This window comes from Suncus etruscus, chromosome 13, assembly GCF_024139225.1.
Source record: "Suncus etruscus isolate mSunEtr1 chromosome 13, mSunEtr1.pri.cur, whole genome shotgun sequence".
In the NCBI taxonomy this organism is placed as follows: Eukaryota; Metazoa; Chordata; class Mammalia; order Eulipotyphla; family Soricidae; genus Suncus; species Suncus etruscus.
This window is the reverse complement of record NC_064860.1, coordinates 8612275-8627139: the sequence shown is the minus strand read 5'-3', so window position 1 is coordinate 8627139 and position 14865 is coordinate 8612275. Positions and strand designations below refer to the sequence as shown.

Below are 14865 nucleotides of genomic sequence, written 5' to 3'. Positions count from 1 at the left end.
AACCACTTTTGCTATGCTCTACAATTTCTAATAATTTGTGCTTAGGAATTTTTTAATTTCCTCTTTGATTTTTGTCTCTTACCCACTGGTTCTTTAGTTGTGAGCTGTTTAATTTCCAGGTTAAAGTTTTTCCTCTCTCTGTTTGTATTTCAATCCAATGCACTATAATCTGATAAGGTAGTTGAACAATTTCTATTTCTTGATTTTATGGAGGTGTTTTTGTTTTGTTTTGTTTTGGGGCCACAGCCAGTGATGCTCATGGGGTTTTTCCTGGATATGCACTCATAAATCACTCCTGCCTTGGTCTTGGGGGACCATATGGGATGTTGGGGATCAAACTAAAGTCCATCCCTGGTCAACTGCGTGCAAGAAAAATGCCCTACTATTGCGCTATCACTCCAGCCCTGATGGAGGTGTTTCTTATGTGCCAACATATGGTTTATTCTGAAGAATAAACACAGGTGCATTTGAAAAGAATGTGTATTCAGTTTTCTGGGACTGGAGAGCATACTCTCTCTCTCTCTCTCTCTCTCTCTCTCTCTATATATATATATATATATATATATATATGCTAAGCCACTCTCTTCCATTTCCCACTCAGAATCAATATATTCTTTTTAGGTTTTGCCTGGTTGATTTATCCAGAAATGACAGGGCAGCATTGAAGTCTCCCACTATTATTTTGTTACTTTTGATGTCTTCCTTTAAATTAGTTATTTCTGTGAGGGATTTGGTTTTGGGGCCACACTTGGTAATGCTCAGGGATTACTCCTGGCTATGTGCTCAGAAATCGCTCCTGGCTTGGGGGACCGTATGGGACACTGGAGAATCAAACTGTAGTCTGTCCTAGGTTAGTGCATGCAAGGTAAATGTCCTACCATTTGAGCTACCACTCCGGCCCCATATCTCTTGATTATTAAAAAATGTTTATATCTGTCCCATACAACTTTTTTAGTCTAAAGTTTGTGTCATCTGATATCCTTATGGTCACTCCAGCCTTTTTTTTTTTTTTTTGTGGTTTTTGGGTCACACTCGGCAGTGCTCAGGGGTTATTCCTGGCTCCAGGCTCAGAAATTGCTCCTGGCAGGCACGGGGGACCATATGGGATGCCGGAATTTGAACCGATGACCTCCTGCATGAAAGGCAAATGCCTTACCTCCATGCTATCTCTCCGGCCTCACACTCCAGCCTTTTTAGAGGAATTGTTTGCTTGGATGATTTTCCTCCAATTTTTGACTTTGAGCCTATATTTGTTCTTACTATTCAGATGTGTTTCTTGTAGATAGCAAAACATTGGATTCAGCTTTTTGATCCATGTTGCCACTCTGTGTCACTTAACTGGTGCATTTAGTCCATTAACATTGAGAGATATAATTGTCATGGGATTTAGTGTCATCTTTTTGTAGGAGTTTATTTTATCTGTTGGTCTGTCTTTTCTTCTTTTTTTTTTTGTTGTGGTTTTTGGGTCACACCTGGCAGTGCTCAGGGGTTACTCCTGGCTCCGTGCTCAGAAATTGCTCCTGGCAGGCATGGGGGACCATATGGGACACCGGGATTCGAACCGATGACCTTCTGCATGAAAGGCAAACGCCTTACCTCCATGCTATCTCTCATGCCCCACTGTTTTATCTTAAAGAAGACCTTTCAGTTCATCTTTTTGGTTATTTTTGTTTTGTTTTTTGGTCACACCCAGCAGCACTCAGGGGTTACTCCTGGCTCTACACTCAGAAATCGCCCCTGGCATGCTTATGGGACCATATGGGGTGCCGGGATTCGAACCAATGTCCTTCTGCACGCAAAGCAAATGCCTTATCACTGTGCTATCTCTCTGGCCCCTCAGTTCATCTTTTAAGGCTGGATTTGAGTCTGAAAATGTTCTGAGCTGTTGTTTATTAGTAAAGCTGTGTATCCTTCCTTCAAACCTGAATATAAGTCTGGCTGGATGAAGTACTCTTGGCAAAGCATTAATTTTGTTGAGTTTTGCCACTATATCTTACCACTGCACATGCAGGATTTGGTTGCATGCACTCTTTAGCTCTGGGAGTTTCTCTGCAGTGATGTTCTTGACTGTTTATTATTCTTGAAGGTTTTCTTTCTGGGTCTCTGGGAATCCACTGATTCAAAGACTTCTATTTTAATCTGTTCACTTTCTTTGAGGATTTTTCCCATTACTGGATCACTTGAGTTAAGGCTCTTTTCCAACCTCTTCTTTTGTATGGTATTGTTAAACATCTCATATTTTAGCACACTGATTTGATACTCAGCTGCTGTTACTCTGTTGGAGAGGTTTTCCAGTGAGATTTTCATTTCACCTACCACATTTTTCTGTCCTGTTATCTCAGTTTGAAGTTTTCAAATTTCTACTTCCATTTCCTCTTGATTCTTATTTGTGTTTTTGTTCAGTTTGTTCCATGCTGTTTTTGAGTTCTGTGAGTGTCCTCCATATTTCTTCTCTCAAGTCCTTATCTGAGAGGCTAAGTAGGTGATTGGTACTTTTTGGGTCATCAGAGCTATCATCTTCATTCTCAAAACATAGTGGAAGCCTGTGCTGTTTCTCCATGGTCAAAGTTGCAGTGTGATGTTTTCTATGTGCCATGCTAGGTAGGGTTCTTTGAATAGAAGTGCTAAGTTGAGTGACCATGCTCCTCTGGCTCTGTACTTGACGGCAGGGGTCTACTTACCTGGCGATGCTTTCTGGCTGCTCCCTAACAGATTCTACTTTCTTCTTAGTCCTTAATGATGGGTCACTTAGCAGATGACGCTTTCTGAGAGCTGCCAAACAGATTCCACTTTATGACTCACTCCTTAATGTGGGGTTTACTTACCCTCTGTCTCAGTTTTTATTGTTAAATTGTTCTCTGTGTTTCTGTTATCAATTTAATGAATATATATTAACAACACTTTTATTTATTTAAATTAATGTATTCATTTAATTATTTTGGTTTGGGGAAAAAAACCTGCACTTTTAAGGTGTACTCCTGGCAAGCTTGAAAGATCACACACATGGGATGCTAGGCATTTAACCTCTATTTGCTGTGTGCAAGGCAGGTGTCCTGACAGAATAGCACTACTTCTATTTTATTTATCTGTTTATTTATTTATTTATTTTGGTTTTTGGGTCACACTCAGCAGTGTTCCTCCAGTCTCTACACTCAGAAATTGATCCTGGCAGGCTCAGGGGACCATATGGGATCTCGGGATTCGAACAACCATCCTTCTACATCCAAGGCCAACACCCTGCCTCCTTACTATCTCTCCTGCCCCTCTATTATATTTTTAAAGATATTTAATCTCCAATATATCTTCAGGTTTTCATTCTTTATTTTTCAGTTGCTTTATTTAAGCACTGTTTAATTGTTATTGTTGGTTTTCTGTCATAGGATGTACACCAACCTTTACCAGTGCACCCTCTCCTATCATTGATGTCTCCTTTTCCCCCTCTCACTCTGTCTCTAGGACAAGCAATTGCTTTCCACTCTCTCTTTGCAGCATTGTTAATGGAGGGATGCCTTGCATGTCACTTTCTTCCCTTTTAGCATCAAGTTCTTGTCCAGAGTGATCAATTCCAACTACCATTATCATAGTAGACACTTCTCTATTCTTTTCCCCCCTTTTATCTTATTTATCTTTAATAAATAATATCTTTATTTAAACATCATATTTACAAACATGATTCTATTTGGGTTTCAGTCATAAAAAGAACACCCCTTATTGGCAGGATCATCATCATTAAAATGGCAATACTTCCAAAAGCATTGTAAAGATTTAACGTGATTCCTCTAAAGATACCCATGACATTCTTCAAAGAAGTGGATCAAATACTTCTGAAATTTATTTGGAACAATAAACAACCTCGAATAGCTAAAGCACTCCTTGGGAAAAGGAATATGGGAGGCATTACTTTCCCCAATTTTAAGCTGTATTACAAAGCAAGAGTTATAAAAACAGCATGGTATAAGAATAAAGACAGACCCTCAGATCAGTGGAATAGGCTTGAGTACTCAGAGAAGGTTCCTCAGACATATAACCACCTAGTTTTTGATAAAGGAGCAAGAGATCCTAAATGGAGCAAGGAAAGCCTATTCAACAAGTGGTGTTGGCACAACTGGTTAGCAACTTGCAAAAAAAGCGAACTCAGACCCCCAGCTAACACCATGTACAAAGGTAAAATCCAAATGGATTAAAGACCTTGATATCAGATCTGAAACTATAAGGTATATAGAACAATATGTAGGTGAAACACTCCAGGACATTGAGACTAAAGGCATCTTTAAGGAGGAAACAGCACTCTCCAAACAAGTGGAAGCAGAGATAAATAGATGGGACTATATTAAGCTAAGAAGCTTCTGCATCTCAAAAGAGATAGTGCCCAGAATACAAAGGCCACACACTGAGTGGGAGAAATTATTCACCCAATATTCATCAGATAAAGGACTAATATCCAAAATTTACAAGGTACTGATAGAACTATATAAGAAAAAAACAACTAACCCCATCAAAAAATGGGGAGAAGAAATGAACAGACACTTTGAAAAAGAAGAAAGGCAAATGGCCAAAAGGCACATGAAAAGATGCTCAACATCACTAATCGTCAGGGAGAAGCAAATCAAAACTACTATGAGGTACCACCTCATGCCACTGAGATTGCACACATCACAAAAAAGGAAAACAAGCAGTGCTGGTGGTGATGTGGATAGAAAGGAACTCTTTTTCACTGCTGGTGGGAATGCTGTCTAGTATAACCTTTATGGAAAGTGATATGGAGATTCTTTCACAAACTGGAAATTGAGCTTCCATACAATCCAGCTATACCACTCCTAGGAATATACCCGAGGAACACAAAAATACAATACAAAAATCCCTTCCTTACACCTATATTCATTGCAGCGCTATTTATAATAGCCAGACTCTGGAAACTGAGCTTAGGGGACACTTCTGGTGGAACTTTGGGAAACATAGGGAGTGAGGGGATTGAACTTGGGTTGGCTGCATGCACAGTAGGCAATCTATCTACTGTACTGTCTCTCTGGGCATTTAATTGCATTTTCTAAGTGCTAGTGTAAATACTTTGTTTTGTTTTGTTTTGGGGCCACACATGTGGCTCATAGACATTACTCCTGGCTCTGAGCTCAGAAAGCACTCCTGGCAGGTGTGGGGGACCATATGGGATGCTGATGATTGAATCAGGGTCGGCCAAGTAGACAAACAACCTACCCACTCTGCTATTTATTTCTCCATCTCTATAATGTAGGTATATTTTGTAAGAAGTTTTGTTTATGATGTCTCAAGTTACCCACAACATTGATGAGTAGTTGATGACCATATAACAACCCCTTGTACCATTGAGCTAGCAATAGCCCATGGTTTGGGGTGTTTGTTTTGCCAGGAAAACCTCACCTGCTTTTTGTATCTCTTGTGACCACCCACTACAGTCACTCAACAAAGAACAGGATAAGGTTCTTGGCAAGAGTCACTTTTTGACCATCATGCTGGTACCTGTAGGATCTTTCTTAAAAACAAAACAAGCAAACAACAACAACAACAACAAAAAAAACACATGTCCATTGGAATGGAAAATCAGCCAGTTTTATGTCATCTCTAATAATTTCTCTTTCTGGAACTTTGAACTTCCTATTGTACACTTCCTGTTTTCAACTTGATTATATTTATGTTTCGTTTTACTGTCTTTTGATTTTTCATATTCTGAAAAATAATGCATTTTCAAAGATTGAAGTTTTCTGGTTTCTATTTCTTTTTAGCAATAAGGGTGTTAGTCAGTGATCTTTTTTCCTCAAATTCTCTTCTTGTTTTGCACATGGATGACCTTAATGCATTTCACAAGACCTGAATCCCTGCTCAGGAAAATTGAGGCACAATGGCACATCTTGATGGGCTTCATACTCTGTGGCCCTGCCCCTGTATTTCCCCATGTGCAGTTCCGGGTGAACACAACCTAGAGAAGCCATGACACAGAGTGGGATCTGTGCCCATCCAGAGGTAGCCACACAGCCACACTTGCCCTTTCTGACATGTCTGTAGAGACCCAGCAGAAGGTCTTGTCAGGGGTGCTAGTGTTCAGGGACTTCCAAGGACTGTGTTCCTGACTCATCTCAGTGAACACTGAAGAGGATCCCCAGAAGTTTCTGCAGAAACACCTGTGCTGATGTAATTTAGGGACAGAAACACCCCTGGGAAATGTGCACCCTCAGGCAGGCCTGGTCTCTGCTCAGCCAAAGAAAAAGCTTTTTGGAGATGACAAAATACCAGATAATTCCCATCTGGAGCATGTTGCTTCTCACCAAAACAATACTGAAGGTACTAACATTTGTAGGTTATCTTGGGGACCAAGATAACTTATATTGGGAACATTCTTCTGGCAACAATTAAACAGCGACTCCCATAGCAAAACCACTAGCCTGCCTTGCTCCTGTCACAGCTTCTCCTAGAGCTCAAGACTCTGATTTGAATTATGTCTGTCCTTGCTGAGACACACAGGGAAAATAGGGGTACCTCTAGGAGTTGGGCTCATTCTGGAACCCTGGTCAGATCCTGGAAGGGGAGGTTCAAGAACCCCTTTCCTGCTTCTGTTGAGTCCCGGCCCACAGTGAAAATGGGATGGAGAATGCAAGGAGGCTCTTGGGACAGGTCTGGCAACTCCTAAACGGAGGTCAGGAGAGTGGCCTGATTCACCAGGTGAGAGGGTCTTAGAGGTAGCTCATCAGTCTACCTAGGCATATACCTGGGGTATAGCTGAGGGGTAAAGCATTTGACTGCTGATCAAGAGGTCCCTGGTTCAAATCCAGGTGCCCCCTCTTTTTGGTACCTGAGTCACTCACTAGAAGTTTTGGGGGCCAAGTGATGGTCAGAGAGTTATAATTATTATCTATGGAGGCCTCTCAGCCTCCTCTCAGGATGCAGTATCCCTAATATCCCTCTCTGTGGAGGAGACACTTCATCCCACTATGTCCAGTGAGGTTTTAGGGGTGCCTGGGACAGCTTGGAGTTGGCCTAGGAGGAGACAGGATGCAGGGACAACCCTGGTACGAGTACCATGGGTAATCTGCCTTTGAGTATGGAACACCTGGATTTAAACTCTCCTAAGAACAGGCCAGGCAATTTCTGAGAAGAGGGCAGGAGAGTGGCCTATTCACCAGGTGAGAGGGACTCACAGGTAAAGATGCTCATCAGACTACCTGGACATAGCAGGGGGTATAGCTCAGGGGTAGAGCATTTGACTGCAGATCAAGAGGTCCCTGGTTCAAATCCAGGTGCCCCCTCCTTTTGGTGCCCATCTCACTTGTGGGAGGTGAGAAAACCTGTAGTCCTGGACTGTAAAAATCACAGATCATCATTTGACAGCTCCTGGAGTAGCACCACCAGTATTTCAGCATTTTCATCTGCAACCAAATCACTTTTCAGTATCATTTCAGTGACAAGTACTTCTGCCACACTGTGGCCTGCATTTGTATAGGTTCAGAATTCCTTTCCATGCACTCAGAGTATTTGTTCTGATAAAGAAGAACTTTCAGTTCATCTTTTAAGGCTGGATTTGAGTCTTAAAATTTTCTGAGCTATTGTGCATCCTTCCTTCAAACCTGAATATAAGTCTGGCTGGATGAAGTACTCTTGGCAAAGCATTAATTTTCTTGAGTATTGTCACTATATCCTACCACTGGGCTTGTAGTATGGAATATTTCTCCACTGTGATTCTGACATGGGAGGTTCACCAATTGCTTTCTTTTTAAAGATTGTTCTTAACTGGTTTAGGAATGTTAAGTAAAGATATAAAAAAAAATTGGTTTGGGGGTCAGTTCTGGAGCATCTGGAAGTTCTCAGGGTTAACTCCTGACTGTGCTCAGGGGTCACTCCTGGTGGAACTCTGGGAAACCTATGGAGTTATGGGGATTGAACTTGGGTTGGCCGTATGCACAGCAGGCAGTCTTATCTATTCACTGTACTGTCTCTCTGGGCATTTGGTTTCATTTTCTAAGTGCTAGTATAGATACTTTTTTGTTTTGTTTTGTTTTATTTTGGGGCCACACATGTGGCCTGGCTCTGAGCTTAGAAAGCATTCCTGGCAGGAGTGGGGGACGATATGGGATGCTGATGTTTGAATCAGGGTCAGCCAGGTACAAGGCAAGGAACTTGTTTGCTATTTATTGCTCCAGCTTTATAATGTAGGTACATTTTGTACGAAGTTTTGCCTGTGATGTCTCAAGTTACCCACGGCATTGATGAGTAGTTCGTAACCTATAACAACCCCTCATACCATTGAACTAGCCCATGGTTTGAAGTGTTTGTTTTGCCAGGAAAACCTTACCTGCTCTTTGCATCTCTTGCGACCACCCACAGCAGTCACTCCGCAAAAAATAGGATGAAGTTCTTGGCAAGGGTCTGTTTTAGTCCATCATGCTGGTACCTGTAGGATCTTTCTTAAAAAACAAACAAAAAAAAAACATGTCCATTGGAATGGAAAGTCAGCCAGTTTTATGTCATCTCTAATAATTTCCTCTTTCTGGAACTTTGAACTTCCTATTGTACACTTCCTGTTTTCAACTTGATTATATTTATGTTTCGTTTTTTTTTTATAGACTGTCTTTTTTTTTTTCATATTCTGGAAAATAGACTCAACTGCATTTTTTAAATATTGATTAAAGTTTTCTGTTTTCTATTTCTATTATTGACAATAATGTTTGTTGGTCAGTGATCTTTTTTCCTCAAATTCTCTTCTTGTTTTGCACATGGATGACCTTAATGCATATCACAAGACTTGAATTCCTGGTCAGGGAATTTGAGGCACAAAGGCACATCTTGATGGACTCCATACTCTGTGGCCCTGCCCCTGTATTTTCCCATGTGCAGTTCCGGGTGAACACAACCTAGAGAAGCCATGACACAGAGTGGGATCTGTGCCCATCCAGAGGTAGCCACACAGCCACAGTTGCCCTTTCTGACATGTCTGTAGAGACCTAGCAAAAGGTCTTGTCAGTGGTGCCAGTGTTCAGGGACTTCCAAGGACTGTGTTCCTGACTCATCTCAGTGAACACTGAAGAGGATCCCCAGAAGTTTCTGCAGAAACACCTGTGCTGATGTAATTTAGGGACAGAAACACCCCTGGGAAATGTGCACCCTCAGGCAGGCCTGGTCTCTGCTCAGCCAAAGAAAAAGCTTTTTGGAGATGACAAAATACCAGATAATTCCCATCTGGAGCATGTTGCTTCTCACCAAAACAATACTGAAGGTACTAACATTTGTAGTTTATCTTGGGGACCAAGATAACTTATATTGGGAACATTCTTCTGGCAACAATTAAACAGCGACTCCCATAGCAAAACCACTAGCCTGCCTTGCTCCTGTCACAGCTTCTCCTAGAGCTCAAGACTCTGATTTGAATTATGTCTGTCCTTGCTGAGACACACAGGGAAAATAGGGGTACCTCTAGGAGTTGGGCTCATTCTGGAACCCTGGTCAGATCCTGGAAGGGGAGGTTCAAGAACCCCTTTCCTGCTTCTGTTGAGTCCCGGCCCACAGTGAAAATGGGATGGAGAATGCAAGGAGGCTCCTGGGACAGGTCTGGCAACTCCTAAACGGAGGTCAGGAGAGTGGCCTGATTCACCAGGTGAGAGGGTCTTAGAGGTAGCTCATCAGGCTACCTAGGCATATACCTGGGGTATAGCTGAGGGGTAAAGCATTTGACTGCAGATCAAGGGGTCCCTGGTTCAAATCCAGGTGCCCCCTCTTTTTGGTACCTGAGTCACTCACTAGAAGTTTTGGGGGCCAAGTGATGGTCAGAGAGTTATAATCATTATCTATGGAGGCCTCTCAGCCTCTTCTCAGGATGCAGTATCCTTAATATCCCTCTCTGTGGAGGAGACACTTTATCCCACTATGTCCAGTGAGGTCTTAGGGCTGCCTGGGACAGCTTGGAGTTGGCCTAGGAGGAGGCAGGATGCAGGGACAACCCTGATACCAGTACCATGGGCAATCTGCCTTTGAGTCTGGAACACCTGGATTTAAACTCTCCTAAGAACAGGCCAGGCAATTTCTGAGAAGAGGGCAGGAGAGTGGCCTATTCACCAGGTGAGAGGGACTCACAGGTAAAGATACTCATCAGACTACCTGGACACAGCAGGGGGTGTAGCTCAGGGGTAGAGCATTTGACTGCATTATTGACAATAATGTTTGTTGGTCAGTGATCTTTTTTCCTCAAATTCTCTTCTTGTTTTGCACATGGATGACCTTAATGCATATCACAAGACCTGAATCCCTGCTCAGGGAATTTGAGGCACAAAGGCACATCTCAAGGCTTTGATTTCAATCATTTTTGTCCTTGCTGAGACAGACACACAGGGAAGATAGTGGTACCTCTAGGATTTGGGCTCATTCTGGAACCCTGGTCAGATCCTAGAAGGTGGGGTTCTGGACCCCCTTTCCTGCCTCTGTTGAGTCCCCACCCTCCATGTAAATGGACTGGAAAATCAAGTAGGCTTCTGAGACAGGTCTAGCAACTTCTAAAAGAAGGTCAGGAGAGTGGCCTTTCTCACCAGGTGAGAGAGACTCACAGGTAAAGACGCTCATGAGGCTACCTGGACATAGCAGGAGGTATAGCTCAGGGGCAGAGCATTTGACTGCAGATCAAGAGGTCCCCGGTTCAAATCCGGGTGCCCCCTCTTTTTGGTACCTGAGTCACTCAGAGAGCTGTAGGGTTCAATTGATGGTCAGAGAGCTATATTCATGGTCTGTGGAGGCCTCCCAGACTCTTCTCAAGATGCAGTATCCCTAATATTCCTCTTTGTGGAGGAGATACTTCATCCTACTATGTCCACTGAGGCCCCAGAGCTACCTGGGACAGCTTGGAGTTGGTCTAGAAGAAGGCTTGATGCAGGGACATCTCCGGCACAGGGCCAGGGACCATCTGCCTTTGGATATGGAACACTGGATTTAAACTCTTTTAAGAATAGGTCTGGCAGCTTCTGAGAGGAGGGCAGGAGAGTGGCCTGACTCACCAGGTGAGAGGGACTCACATAAAGATGCTCATCATGCTACCTAGACATAGCAGGGATCATAGCTCAGGGGTGGAGCATTTGACTACAGATAAAGAGGTCCCTGGTTTTAATCCAGGTGCCCCTCTTTTTGGTACCTGAGTCTCTCACTAGAAACCATAGGGTCCAGTAGATAGTCAGAGATGCTAATGATGCTGCCCTAGGAGCTGTCAAACGATGAGCTGTGATCCTATAGACCTGGGGCGCTCATCTTCCTAACCCCCCTCAAATGAGGTCTCACCAAAAATTCAGATTTGATCCAGGAACCTCTTGGGTTTCAGTTAAATGCTCTATGCCTGAGCTATGCCCCATGCCTTGTAGCCTAATGAGCACCTTTACCTGTGAGTCTCTCTCACCTGGTGAGTCAGGCTGCTCCCCTGTCTCCTCTCAGAAGCTGCCAGATCTGTCTCTAAAAGTGTTCTTGCAGACCAGCCTCAGAAAGGGTGGGGACAAAGCAGAGGCCAGAAGGGACCTCTGAAGTTCTACCCCTTCCCATTACTTTATTGGTGAGGAACCAAAATGATTCCAAAACTTCTAGAAGTACACATTTTTTTCCTTCTGTCCATTTAGCAAAGACAGAAAAACTCAAATAATACAGAGTCCTAGAGCTCCAAGAGGACCTGTGGGATTCCTAGGAAAATGTGAATCATGGCAAAAAGTTTTCCAACCCCTCTGAAGGCCCTCAATGATGACAGTCCTGATGGAGAGATACCTAATATATGTAGGACACAGTGGTAGGAGCTGCATTATAGTCACTTGGTTATTATATCAGAGAAGCAGACACAATGCTGAAATTCTCCCAGCATTAATGTCCCTGCCACTGTGGGTGCTGAAGCCACTGTCATGTAAGGGACAAATGCTTTCTGGAGAGTCCTACAGATGGTTCAGCAGAGTTGGGGGAGTTTGAAGAGAATCATTGTTTGGTCCTTCCAGCATGGAGAGACAAGTGGACACTTGCTCTGTGCTGTGAAGGTGTGGGAGTGACTCTGAAGCGAAAGGTGCTCATTACATCATGTGATAGATGTGGGGGCATAGCTCAGGGGTAGAGCATTTGACTAAATGCTAGATTAAATACTAGATTAAATACTAGATTAAAGAGGTCCCGGTTTAAATGCGGGTGCCCCTCATTTTTTCCCCTCTGAGACTTGTTCCTCCGCTTCTACTTTCCAATGTTGATTAACACCTGACACTGGGTCCAGATTTCTGGTTTTCTGGAACATTGATGGTGAAGATACGGCAGTCGATACTTTTTACACAAATGTGTCCTAGAATCATCTGAAGCATCATTTTACCCAGGCAGCACCCCAGAATATTTTATCAGAATATGGGATAGGGTCCAGAGGGAAAGGACAATGGTAAGGCATTTGCCTTGGACACAGCCAATATAGGACAGACCTGGTTTGAATTCTAGCATCCCATATGGTACCCCGAGTCTGCCAGGAGTGAATTCTGAGCACATAGGCCAGAGTAACCCCAGAGCATCAAAGGGTGTGGCCCAAAAAGAAAAAAAAACAAAAACAAAAAAGAATGTGGAATAAACGAGGCAAAGCAAATGTCTCTCAAGTCCAAGTGTGCAGATAAAGTGAAACCATCTTCTGCAACCTTTCCAGAAGCTTCTATAGAACATGGGGCCTCATTAGGGGTTGATTTCATGATGGTATGCTTCAAGGATGGAGAAACCCTAAATCTCTTAGGCCACAGAAATTCCCTTTCTTCCCCAATGCCTATGAAAAAAAAATGTGGGGGGAACGCCAAACCCTGCCACTCCAGCACCCATACTTTTTCTTGTTTTGTTTTGATTTCTTAGTTTTTGACTATTTTTCCTTCTCTTTTTTCTTTCACTTTTCTCTTTCTTTTTCAATCTTGTGGTTATTATTTAGATATTTATTTTTATTTTTATTTGCCGGGTCCATTTTTTTTTCTTCCATTTTTCTTTTTTTTCTTTCACTCTCTCTCTTCTTTCTTTTTTGGTAGTTGTCACCAATTTTTTCTCCCTTTTTTCTTATCCTTTTTATCTCCAATGACAGTGGAATGGATGCTCAGTCTACAACAAGATGTAAAGTGGAGACCAGTTGCAGTAGCATTCTGGGGGGGGGGGGTAAAGAAGGGAGATATGTGGGATGCATACCGGGAACAGGGGCGGAAGGAGGACAGCACTGGTGGTGGGAATGCTCCTCATTCATTGTCACTATGTACCATAAATAATGCAGTGAAAGATTTGTAATGCACTTTGTTCACAATAAAAATTAAAAAAAAAAGAACAACAACAACAAAAAGAAATATACATAGCTTCACAGATAAACAACAGCTAAGAAACTTTACAGACTCAAAACCAGCCTTAAAGGAAAAACTGAAAGGTCTTTTTTAGGACAAGACAGACCAACAAACACACCAAACTTCTACTCAAAGATGACACTAAATCCCATGAAAATTTTCTCTCTTAATGTCAATGGACTAAATGTACCCATTAAGAGACAAATAGTGGCAAAATGGATAAAAAAAAAAAAAAAACTGAACCCAACTTTTTGCTGCCTACAAGAAAGACACCTAAATAACAAGAACAAACATAGTCTCAAAATAAAAGACTGGAGGAAAATAATCCAAGCGAACAACACCCTTAAAATGCTGGAGTGGCCATACTAATAACATATGACACAAACTTTATACTCAGAAAAGTTGTAAGGGACAAAGATGGACATTTTGTACTAATCAAGGGATATGTACAAGGAAGAAATCGCTCTCCTAAACATCAGCAAAGTATTTAATACAATTGTTGACAAATCTGAAAAAGGTTATCAATAATAACACAATAATTGTTGGAGACTTCAACATGGGCCTGTCAAAACTTGATAGGTCAACCGGATTGAAACCCAACAAAAATATACTAAACCTGAAAAGAGAAATGGAAGAAAGAGGCCTAGTAGATATATATAGAACACTCCATCATCAGAAACCTGGATACACATTCTTTTCCAACTTACATGGGTCATTCTTCAGGATTAATCACATAAAACATACCTACATAAAATCAAGAGAATAGAAATTTTGCAGGCTACCTTTGCTGACCACAAGGCTCTAAAGTTAGATGTGACCTATAAAGGGACACACAAGAAAAACTTTAACAGCTGGAAATTAAAGTCTACTACTGAACAACTAGTGGGTCCAAGATGAAATCAAAAAGGAAATCAAAACTTTCCTGGAAACAAATGACAAATAAAACACAAACTATCAGAACCTATGGGATACAGCAAAAGCGGTACTGATATGAAAATTTATAGCTTTGCAAGCATACATCATGAAGGAAGAAGGAGCATACATGAATAGAGTAATGATGCAGCTTATAGAATTAGAAAATGATCAACAAAAGGAACCAAAAATAGGGAGACAGAAGGAAATAACAATGCTGAGAGCAGAAATTAATGAAGTGGAAACCCAAAAAACAATTCAAAAGATCAATGAAAGCAGAAGTTGGTTCTTTGAAAAAATAAACAAGATTGATAGACCATTGGCAAAACTCACAAAGAAAGAGAGGGAGAGAAACTTGATAACGCGTATTAGAAATGAAAAGTGGAGGATCACTACAGATACTGCAGAGTTTCCAGCTGTTCAGAGACTACTTTGAGAAACTCATTGCCACTAAATATGAGAACCTGGACGAAATGAATAAATTCTTGAACTCATATAACCTTCCACGGTTGATGTAGCATATCTAAACACCCCCATCACTATTGAGGAAATTAAAACCGTAATCAAAAATTTGCCAAAAAACAAAAGCCCAGGCCCTGATGGATTCATGAATGAATTCTTTCAAACCTTTCAAGAG

General features: G+C 41.9%; 1 protein-coding gene and 2 non-coding genes across 3 annotated transcripts in view; all 3 read left to right on the top strand.

The window, feature by feature from the left end:
• CRPPA (CDP-L-ribitol pyrophosphorylase A) overlaps positions 1–14865 on the top strand; it is a 295374-nt gene that overhangs the window by 261149 nt on the left and 19360 nt on the right. The gene's annotated exons all lie outside the window — the stretch shown is intronic.
• Positions 6741–6812, top strand: TRNAS-GCU (transfer RNA serine (anticodon GCU)). The gene has a single exon. It is a non-coding gene; the product is annotated as a tRNA-Ser (tRNA).
• Positions 7206–7277, top strand: TRNAC-GCA (transfer RNA cysteine (anticodon GCA)). Its single transcript has one exon. It is a non-coding gene; the product is annotated as a tRNA-Cys (tRNA).